The sequence below is a fragment of the Astatotilapia calliptera genome, chromosome 8, assembly GCF_900246225.1.
Source record: "Astatotilapia calliptera chromosome 8, fAstCal1.2, whole genome shotgun sequence".
NCBI classification, from domain to species: domain Eukaryota; kingdom Metazoa; phylum Chordata; class Actinopteri; order Cichliformes; family Cichlidae; genus Astatotilapia; species Astatotilapia calliptera.
The window spans coordinates 2798464-2806320 of NC_039309.1; the positions used below are offsets into that span (position 1 = coordinate 2798464).

The following is a 7857-nucleotide window of genomic DNA, read 5'->3' on the forward strand; positions in this document are numbered from 1 at the left end:
GAGCTTGCGTACCCCGTAGTAATTAAAGGAGCATTTCAATGCTTTCTTACATTTGTGGACTTTTATGACAGATCATGTAGGACTATTGAGAAGGAGGGAACTCCCATTTGTGTCATTCTTCAAGCACTCCCCCACTTATGGCTGTATTGACAATGCAAATTGTGATCTCAAGATTGCATCTCTTGTCATGGGAGCTGATCTTCTGGTTGACAAGCTCTTTGATGTCCTTTGTTTGGCTAGCACACAATCTACAGAAGACAAGACCAAGAAACTTATTTGTCAGTAGGGACGCACGTAAAACAGAGAAAATGCTGCACAAGCAGTGTTCTCTTGGACTAGCATCTCTTCTGATGGGAGCTCTTTCTGAGAAGACCTTTTCGACTTGTGAGCGCACAGGTGGAATTCATGTTTCTTCAAGCCCATTATAGGACTAGATTATTAGATTGACTAGGATCTGGTGTGCGATTAAGGTGTGTGTGGTCATTGCAGGTAAAAGGCAGAACAGAGAAGGAAACTGCTCACTCCCCGTCGGGGAATCGAACCCCGGTCTTCCGCGTGACAGGCGGAGATACTGTCCACTATACTAACGAGGACCTCTGAAGCACTGCAATGGTCACGTCAAGCTGCGATTCGCAGCAGGTATGACAGGTAAAATTTGGCTGGCCGTGTAGAAATCCCCATCGGTTTACCAGGAACTACACTTTTATGCCTGTTTGACACAGATCTTTTGTGTGCTTCAGGCAGGGTTCCATGGTGTAATGGTTAGCACTCTGGACTCTGAATCCAGCGATCTGAGTTCAAGTCTCAGTGGAACCTCATTTGGCTTTCTAGCACTTTGCTCCACAGGTACATTAGCATTAGCACACGCTAGCATAAGAATCTAGTCAGTTGAAGAGCAAGTTAGTGGCCCAGTCAGTTCCACTCCTCTTGTGTTGGCTGATCTCATCTGCACATGGTCTTCATGCTGCACCAAACCTCGCTCATGCTCTTCTGCTGCACTTTCCACTTCAGCTTCCTGCTGTATCGTTCATTAGCCACCTTGACTCAAGTCAACTTTTCCTCTTGCACTCTTCCCACTTCCAATCCCTTTGCCACCTCTGAAGGCCCCGATCTTCTTCTTGACAAGCTCTTTGATGTCCTTTGTTTGGCTAGCACACAACCTACAGAAGACAAAACCAAGAGACTTAATTCTCAATAGGGATGCAAGTAAAACAGAGAAAATGCTGGACAAGCAGAGTTGTCTAAAGAGTGAATATCAATTCCCTTGTAACCAAAGAAGGAAAAGACCCATGTTTCCGCCCGGTTTCGGACCGGGGACCTTTCGCGTGTGAGGCGAACGTGATAACCACTACACTACGGAAACCCCGAAAGACAGCTTGTTTGGCTTTCCAATGTGTCTCACTGAGTAATCTCGCACTCTGACAAATTTGGTGACATGTTCCTATCATGGCCTTGAAGTAAAAGGAGCCATGGAGAAGAGACAGACGCACTCTAGCAAGGAGTCTGAACTGTAGTCTCCATGTTAGGCTCACTTAAACTTTGGACATTTAGGAGTTCACTAAAGCAAGCACAGCTCAACATATGCTGCCCTAAGAACCCCAGAACCTCTGGCAGCAGAACTGTTGCCTAAAGCGCCCATTTGTTTCATTGCCTTGGGCATTGGCTGAAAATAGGCCCAAGTCCTGTGCAGGCCACCTAGAGCCAGTCATTTCCAAGAGCTTAGTCTGTGCCTCCATCTTCAGGAAATATAGCGACTGGAGATTTGTTGATTTGTGTGAAGTCTGTGGAGTTTGCAGAAATTTGGGCCATAGACAACTCTTTAGCAAGACGAGCATCCAAAGGTTACAGATGTCAGAGACCTGAACCAGATTTGAGTACTTTCTCTTGTCTGTGTCCCAAACAGCAGTAGAACCCCACAAGTTCAAGCAGTGCCTGCAGTCAGACACTTTTATATCAGGACGCATAAGCAAAGACGCATGCTTCCGCCCGGTTTCGGACCGGGGACCTTTCGCGTGTTAGGCGAACGTGATAACCACTACACTACGGAAACTGAGCTTGCGTACCCCGTAGTAATTAAAGGAGCATTTCAATGCTTTCTTACATTTGTGGACTTTTATGACAGATCATGTAGGACTATTGAGAAGGAGGGAACTCCCATTTGTGTCATTCTTCAAGCACTCCCCCACTTATGGCTGTATTGACAATGCAAATTGTGATCTCAAGATTGCATCTCTTGTCATGGGAGCTGATCTTCTGGTTGACAAGCTCTTTGATGTCCTTTGTTTGGCTAGCACACAATCTACAGAAGACAAGACCAAGAAACTTATTTGTCAGTAGGGACGCACGTAAAACAGAGAAAATGCTGCACAAGCAGTGTTCTCTTGGACTAGCATCTCTTCTGATGGGAGCTCTTTCTGAGAAGACCTTTTCGACTTGTGAGCGCACAGGTGGAATTCATGTTTCTTCAAGCCCATTATAGGACTAGATTATTAGATTGACTAGGATCTGGTGTGCGATTAAGGTGTGTGTGGTCATTGCAGGTAAAAGGCAGAACAGAGAAGGAAACTGCTCACTCCCCGTCGGGGAATCGAACCCCGGTCTTCCGCGTGACAGGCGGAGATACTGTCCACTATACTAACGAGGACCTCTGAAGCACTGCAATGGTCACGTCAAGCTGCGATTCGCAGCAGGTATGACAGGTAAAATTTGGCTGGCCGTGTAGAAATCCCCATCGGTTTACCAGGAACTACACTTTTATGCCTGTTTGACACAGATCTTTTGTGTGCTTCAGGCAGGGTTCCATGGTGTAATGGTTAGCACTCTGGACTCTGAATCCAGCGATCTGAGTTCAAGTCTCAGTGGAACCTCATTTGGCTTTCTAGCACTTTGCTCCACAGGTACATTAGCATTAGCACACGCTAGCATAAGAATCTAGTCAGTTGAAGAGCAAGTTAGTGGCCCAGTCAGTTCCACTCCTCTTGTGTTGGCTGATCTCATCTGCACATGGTCTTCATGCTGCACCAAACCTCGCTCATGCTCTTCTGCTGCACTTTCCACTTCAGCTTCCTGCTGTATCGTTCATTAGCCACCTTGACTCAAGTCAACTTTTCCTCTTGCACTCTTCCCACTTCCAATCCCTTTGCCACCTCTGAAGGCCCCGATCTTCTTCTTGACAAGCTCTTTGATGTCCTTTGTTTGGCTAGCACACAACCTACAGAAGACAAAACCAAGAGACTTAATTCTCAATAGGGATGCAAGTAAAACAGAGAAAATGCTGGACAAGCAGAGTTGTCTAAAGAGTGAATATCAATTCCCTTGTAACCAAAGAAGGAAAAGACCCATGTTTCCGCCCGGTTTCGGACCGGGGACCTTTCGCGTGTGAGGCGAACGTGATAACCACTACACTACGGAAACCCCGAAAGACAGCTTGTTTGGCTTTCCAATGTGTCTCACTGAGTAATCTCGCACTCTGACAAATTTGGTGACATGTTCCTATCATGGCCTTGAAGTAAAAGGAGCCATGGAGAAGAGACAGACGCACTCTAGCAAGGAGTCTGAACTGTAGTCTCCATGTTAGGCTCACTTAAACTTTGGACATTTAGGAGTTCACTAAAGCAAGCACAGCTCAACATATGCTGCCCTAAGAACCCCAGAACCTCTGGCAGCAGAACTGTTGCCTAAAGCGCCCATTTGTTTCATTGCCTTGGGCATTGGCTGAAAATAGGCCCAAGTCCTGTGCAGGCCACCTAGAGCCAGTCATTTCCAAGAGCTTAGTCTGTGCCTCCATCTTCAGGAAATATAGCGACTGGAGATTTGTTGATTTGTGTGAAGTCTGTGGAGTTTGCAGAAATTTGGGCCATAGACAACTCTTTAGCAAGACGAGCATCCAAAGGTTACAGATGTCAGAGACCTGAACCAGATTTGAGTACTTTCTCTTGTCTGTGTCCCAAACAGCAGTAGAACCCCACAAGTTCAAGCAGTGCCTGCAGTCAGACACTTTTATATCAGGACGCATAAGCAAAGACGCATGCTTCCGCCCGGTTTCGGACCGGGGACCTTTCGCGTGTTAGGCGAACGTGATAACCACTACACTACGGAAACTGAGCTTGCGTACCCCGTAGTAATTAAAGGAGCATTTCAATGCTTTCTTACATTTGTGGACTTTTATGACAGATCATGTAGGACTATTGAGAAGGAGGGAACTCCCATTTGTGTCATTCTTCAAGCACTCCCCCACTTATGGCTGTATTGACAATGCAAATTGTGATCTCAAGATTGCATCTCTTGTCATGGGAGCTGATCTTCTGGTTGACAAGCTCTTTGATGTCCTTTGTTTGGCTAGCACACAATCTACAGAAGACAAGACCAAGAAACTTATTTGTCAGTAGGGACGCACGTAAAACAGAGAAAATGCTGCACAAGCAGTGTTCTCTTGGACTAGCATCTCTTCTGATGGGAGCTCTTTCTGAGAAGACCTTTTCGACTTGTGAGCGCACAGGTGGAATTCATGTTTCTTCAAGCCCATTATAGGACTAGATTATTAGATTGACTAGGATCTGGTGTGCGATTAAGGTGTGTGTGGTCATTGCAGGTAAAAGGCAGAACAGAGAAGGAAACTGCTCACTCCCCGTCGGGGAATCGAACCCCGGTCTTCCGCGTGACAGGCGGAGATACTGTCCACTATACTAACGAGGACCTCTGAAGCACTGCAATGGTCACGTCAAGCTGCGATTCGCAGCAGGTATGACAGGTAAAATTTGGCTGGCCGTGTAGAAATCCCCATCGGTTTACCAGGAACTACACTTTTATGCCTGTTTGACACAGATCTTTTGTGTGCTTCAGGCAGGGTTCCATGGTGTAATGGTTAGCACTCTGGACTCTGAATCCAGCGATCTGAGTTCAAGTCTCAGTGGAACCTCATTTGGCTTTCTAGCACTTTGCTCCACAGGTACATTAGCATTAGCACACGCTAGCATAAGAATCTAGTCAGTTGAAGAGCAAGTTAGTGGCCCAGTCAGTTCCACTCCTCTTGTGTTGGCTGATCTCATCTGCACATGGTCTTCATGCTGCACCAAACCTCGCTCATGCTCTTCTGCTGCACTTTCCACTTCAGCTTCCTGCTGTATCGTTCATTAGCCACCTTGACTCAAGTCAACTTTTCCTCTTGCACTCTTCCCACTTCCAATCCCTTTGCCACCTCTGAAGGCCCCGATCTTCTTCTTGACAAGCTCTTTGATGTCCTTTGTTTGGCTAGCACACAACCTACAGAAGACAAAACCAAGAGACTTAATTCTCAATAGGGATGCAAGTAAAACAGAGAAAATGCTGGACAAGCAGAGTTGTCTAAAGAGTGAATATCAATTCCCTTGTAACCAAAGAAGGAAAAGACCCATGTTTCCGCCCGGTTTCGGACCGGGGACCTTTCGCGTGTGAGGCGAACGTGATAACCACTACACTACGGAAACCCCGAAAGACAGCTTGTTTGGCTTTCCAATGTGTCTCACTGAGTAATCTCGCACTCTGACAAATTTGGTGACATGTTCCTATCATGGCCTTGAAGTAAAAGGAGCCATGGAGAAGAGACAGACGCACTCTAGCAAGGAGTCTGAACTGTAGTCTCCATGTTAGGCTCACTTAAACTTTGGACATTTAGGAGTTCACTAAAGCAAGCACAGCTCAACATATGCTGCCCTAAGAACCCCAGAACCTCTGGCAGCAGAACTGTTGCCTAAAGCGCCCATTTGTTTCATTGCCTTGGGCATTGGCTGAAAATAGGCCCAAGTCCTGTGCAGGCCACCTAGAGCCAGTCATTTCCAAGAGCTTAGTCTGTGCCTCCATCTTCAGGAAATATAGCGACTGGAGATTTGTTGATTTGTGTGAAGTCTGTGGAGTTTGCAGAAATTTGGGCCATAGACAACTCTTTAGCAAGACGAGCATCCAAAGGTTACAGATGTCAGAGACCTGAACCAGATTTGAGTACTTTCTCTTGTCTGTGTCCCAAACAGCAGTAGAACCCCACAAGTTCAAGCAGTGCCTGCAGTCAGACACTTTTATATCAGGACGCATAAGCAAAGACGCATGCTTCCGCCCGGTTTCGGACCGGGGACCTTTCGCGTGTTAGGCGAACGTGATAACCACTACACTACGGAAACTGAGCTTGCGTACCCCGTAGTAATTAAAGGAGCATTTCAATGCTTTCTTACATTTGTGGACTTTTATGACAGATCATGTAGGACTATTGAGAAGGAGGGAACTCCCATTTGTGTCATTCTTCAAGCACTCCCCCACTTATGGCTGTATTGACAATGCAAATTGTGATCTCAAGATTGCATCTCTTGTCATGGGAGCTGATCTTCTGGTTGACAAGCTCTTTGATGTCCTTTGTTTGGCTAGCACACAATCTACAGAAGACAAGACCAAGAAACTTATTTGTCAGTAGGGACGCACGTAAAACAGAGAAAATGCTGCACAAGCAGTGTTCTCTTGGACTAGCATCTCTTCTGATGGGAGCTCTTTCTGAGAAGACCTTTTCGACTTGTGAGCGCACAGGTGGAATTCATGTTTCTTCAAGCCCATTATAGGACTAGATTATTAGATTGACTAGGATCTGGTGTGCGATTAAGGTGTGTGTGGTCATTGCAGGTAAAAGGCAGAACAGAGAAGGAAACTGCTCACTCCCCGTCGGGGAATCGAACCCCGGTCTTCCGCGTGACAGGCGGAGATACTGTCCACTATACTAACGAGGACCTCTGAAGCACTGCAATGGTCACGTCAAGCTGCGATTCGCAGCAGGTATGACAGGTAAAATTTGGCTGGCCGTGTAGAAATCCCCATCGGTTTACCAGGAACTACACTTTTATGCCTGTTTGACACAGATCTTTTGTGTGCTTCAGACAGGGTTCCATGGTGTAATGGTTAGCACTCTGGACCCTGAATCCAGCGATCTGAGTTCAAGTCTCAGTGGAACCTCATTTGGCTTTCTAGCACTTTGCTCCACAGGTACATTAGCATTAGCACACGCTAACATAAGAATCTAGTCAGTTGAAGAGCAAGTTAGTGGCCCAGTCAGTTCCACTCCTCTTGTGTTGGCTGATCTCATCTGCACATGGTCTTCATGCTGCACCAAACCTCGCTCATGCTCTTCTGCTGCACTTTCCACTTCAGCTTCCTGCTGTATCGTTCATTAGCCACCTTGACTCAAGTCAACTTTTCCTCTTGCACTCTTCCCACTTCCAATCCCTTTGCCACCTCTGAAGGCCCCGATCTTCTTCTTGACAAGCTCTTTGATGTCCTTTGTTTGGCTAGCACACAACCTACAGAAGACAAAACCAAGAGACTTAATTCTCAATAGGGATGCAAGTAAAACAGAGAAAATGCTGGACAAGCAGAGTTGTCTAAAGAGTGAATATCAATTCCCTTGTAACCAAAGAAGGAAAAGACCCATGTTTCCGCCCGGTTTCGGACCGGGGGACCTTTCGCGTGTAAGGCGAATGTGATAACCACTACACTACGGAAACGACGCTTCCTGTGTTAGTATGCTCCGTCAACAAAGCTGCTGTTTTGAGTTTCATTCCTCTCCATATATGAATCCTGCATTTCGGTCCTATTTCCTGCCTGCCTCACAGCGAGAAGGTCAGTTTATCAGATGCATGAAGCTGCTTGAAGAATTTACAAACCGCCAGTTTTTAAGCAGTTTTATATCCTTAATGACACATCACAGCCTGCTTGTGTGTCTACAGTCCCTGTGTGTTCTTTTTGTTAATTTAAAGTAATGTTAATTTAAAGTAATGCTTAATTAAGTAGCTATCCCCTTTAGGGTTAAACATGTTTTTTTTCCTTGCTAATAACTGTTTGTTA

General features: G+C 46.1%; 15 non-coding genes across 15 annotated transcripts; 4 read left to right on the top strand and 11 right to left on the bottom strand.

Moving 5' to 3' along the window:
• Positions 1-521: 521 nt before the first annotated feature.
• trnad-guc (transfer RNA aspartic acid (anticodon GUC)) lies at positions 522-593 on the bottom strand. The gene has a single exon. It is a non-coding gene; the product is annotated as a tRNA-Asp (tRNA).
• Positions 594-744: 151 nt separating this feature from the next.
• trnaq-cug (transfer RNA glutamine (anticodon CUG)) lies at positions 745-816 on the top strand. The gene has a single exon. It is a non-coding gene; the product is annotated as a tRNA-Gln (tRNA).
• Positions 817-1290: 474 nt separating this feature from the next.
• On the bottom strand, positions 1291-1363 carry trnav-cac (transfer RNA valine (anticodon CAC)). The gene has a single exon. It is a non-coding gene; the product is annotated as a tRNA-Val (tRNA).
• A 614-nt stretch (positions 1364-1977) lies between these two features.
• On the bottom strand, positions 1978-2050 carry trnav-aac (transfer RNA valine (anticodon AAC)). Its single transcript has one exon. It is a non-coding gene; the product is annotated as a tRNA-Val (tRNA).
• A 522-nt stretch (positions 2051-2572) lies between these two features.
• trnad-guc (transfer RNA aspartic acid (anticodon GUC)) lies at positions 2573-2644 on the bottom strand. The gene has a single exon. It is a non-coding gene; the product is annotated as a tRNA-Asp (tRNA).
• A 151-nt stretch (positions 2645-2795) lies between these two features.
• Positions 2796-2867, top strand: trnaq-cug (transfer RNA glutamine (anticodon CUG)). The gene has a single exon. It is a non-coding gene; the product is annotated as a tRNA-Gln (tRNA).
• A 474-nt stretch (positions 2868-3341) lies between these two features.
• On the bottom strand, positions 3342-3414 carry trnav-cac (transfer RNA valine (anticodon CAC)). Its single transcript has one exon. It is a non-coding gene; the product is annotated as a tRNA-Val (tRNA).
• A 614-nt stretch (positions 3415-4028) lies between these two features.
• trnav-aac (transfer RNA valine (anticodon AAC)) lies at positions 4029-4101 on the bottom strand. The gene has a single exon. It is a non-coding gene; the product is annotated as a tRNA-Val (tRNA).
• Positions 4102-4623: 522 nt separating this feature from the next.
• Positions 4624-4695, bottom strand: trnad-guc (transfer RNA aspartic acid (anticodon GUC)). The gene has a single exon. It is a non-coding gene; the product is annotated as a tRNA-Asp (tRNA).
• Positions 4696-4846: 151 nt separating this feature from the next.
• trnaq-cug (transfer RNA glutamine (anticodon CUG)) lies at positions 4847-4918 on the top strand. The gene has a single exon. It is a non-coding gene; the product is annotated as a tRNA-Gln (tRNA).
• Positions 4919-5392: 474 nt separating this feature from the next.
• On the bottom strand, positions 5393-5465 carry trnav-cac (transfer RNA valine (anticodon CAC)). The gene has a single exon. It is a non-coding gene; the product is annotated as a tRNA-Val (tRNA).
• A 614-nt stretch (positions 5466-6079) lies between these two features.
• trnav-aac (transfer RNA valine (anticodon AAC)) lies at positions 6080-6152 on the bottom strand. Its single transcript has one exon. It is a non-coding gene; the product is annotated as a tRNA-Val (tRNA).
• Positions 6153-6674: 522 nt separating this feature from the next.
• On the bottom strand, positions 6675-6746 carry trnad-guc (transfer RNA aspartic acid (anticodon GUC)). Its single transcript has one exon. It is a non-coding gene; the product is annotated as a tRNA-Asp (tRNA).
• Positions 6747-6897: 151 nt separating this feature from the next.
• On the top strand, positions 6898-6969 carry trnaq-cug (transfer RNA glutamine (anticodon CUG)). Its single transcript has one exon. It is a non-coding gene; the product is annotated as a tRNA-Gln (tRNA).
• A 474-nt stretch (positions 6970-7443) lies between these two features.
• On the bottom strand, positions 7444-7517 carry trnav-uac (transfer RNA valine (anticodon UAC)). Its single transcript has one exon. It is a non-coding gene; the product is annotated as a tRNA-Val (tRNA).
• Positions 7518-7857: the final 340 nt, after the last annotated feature.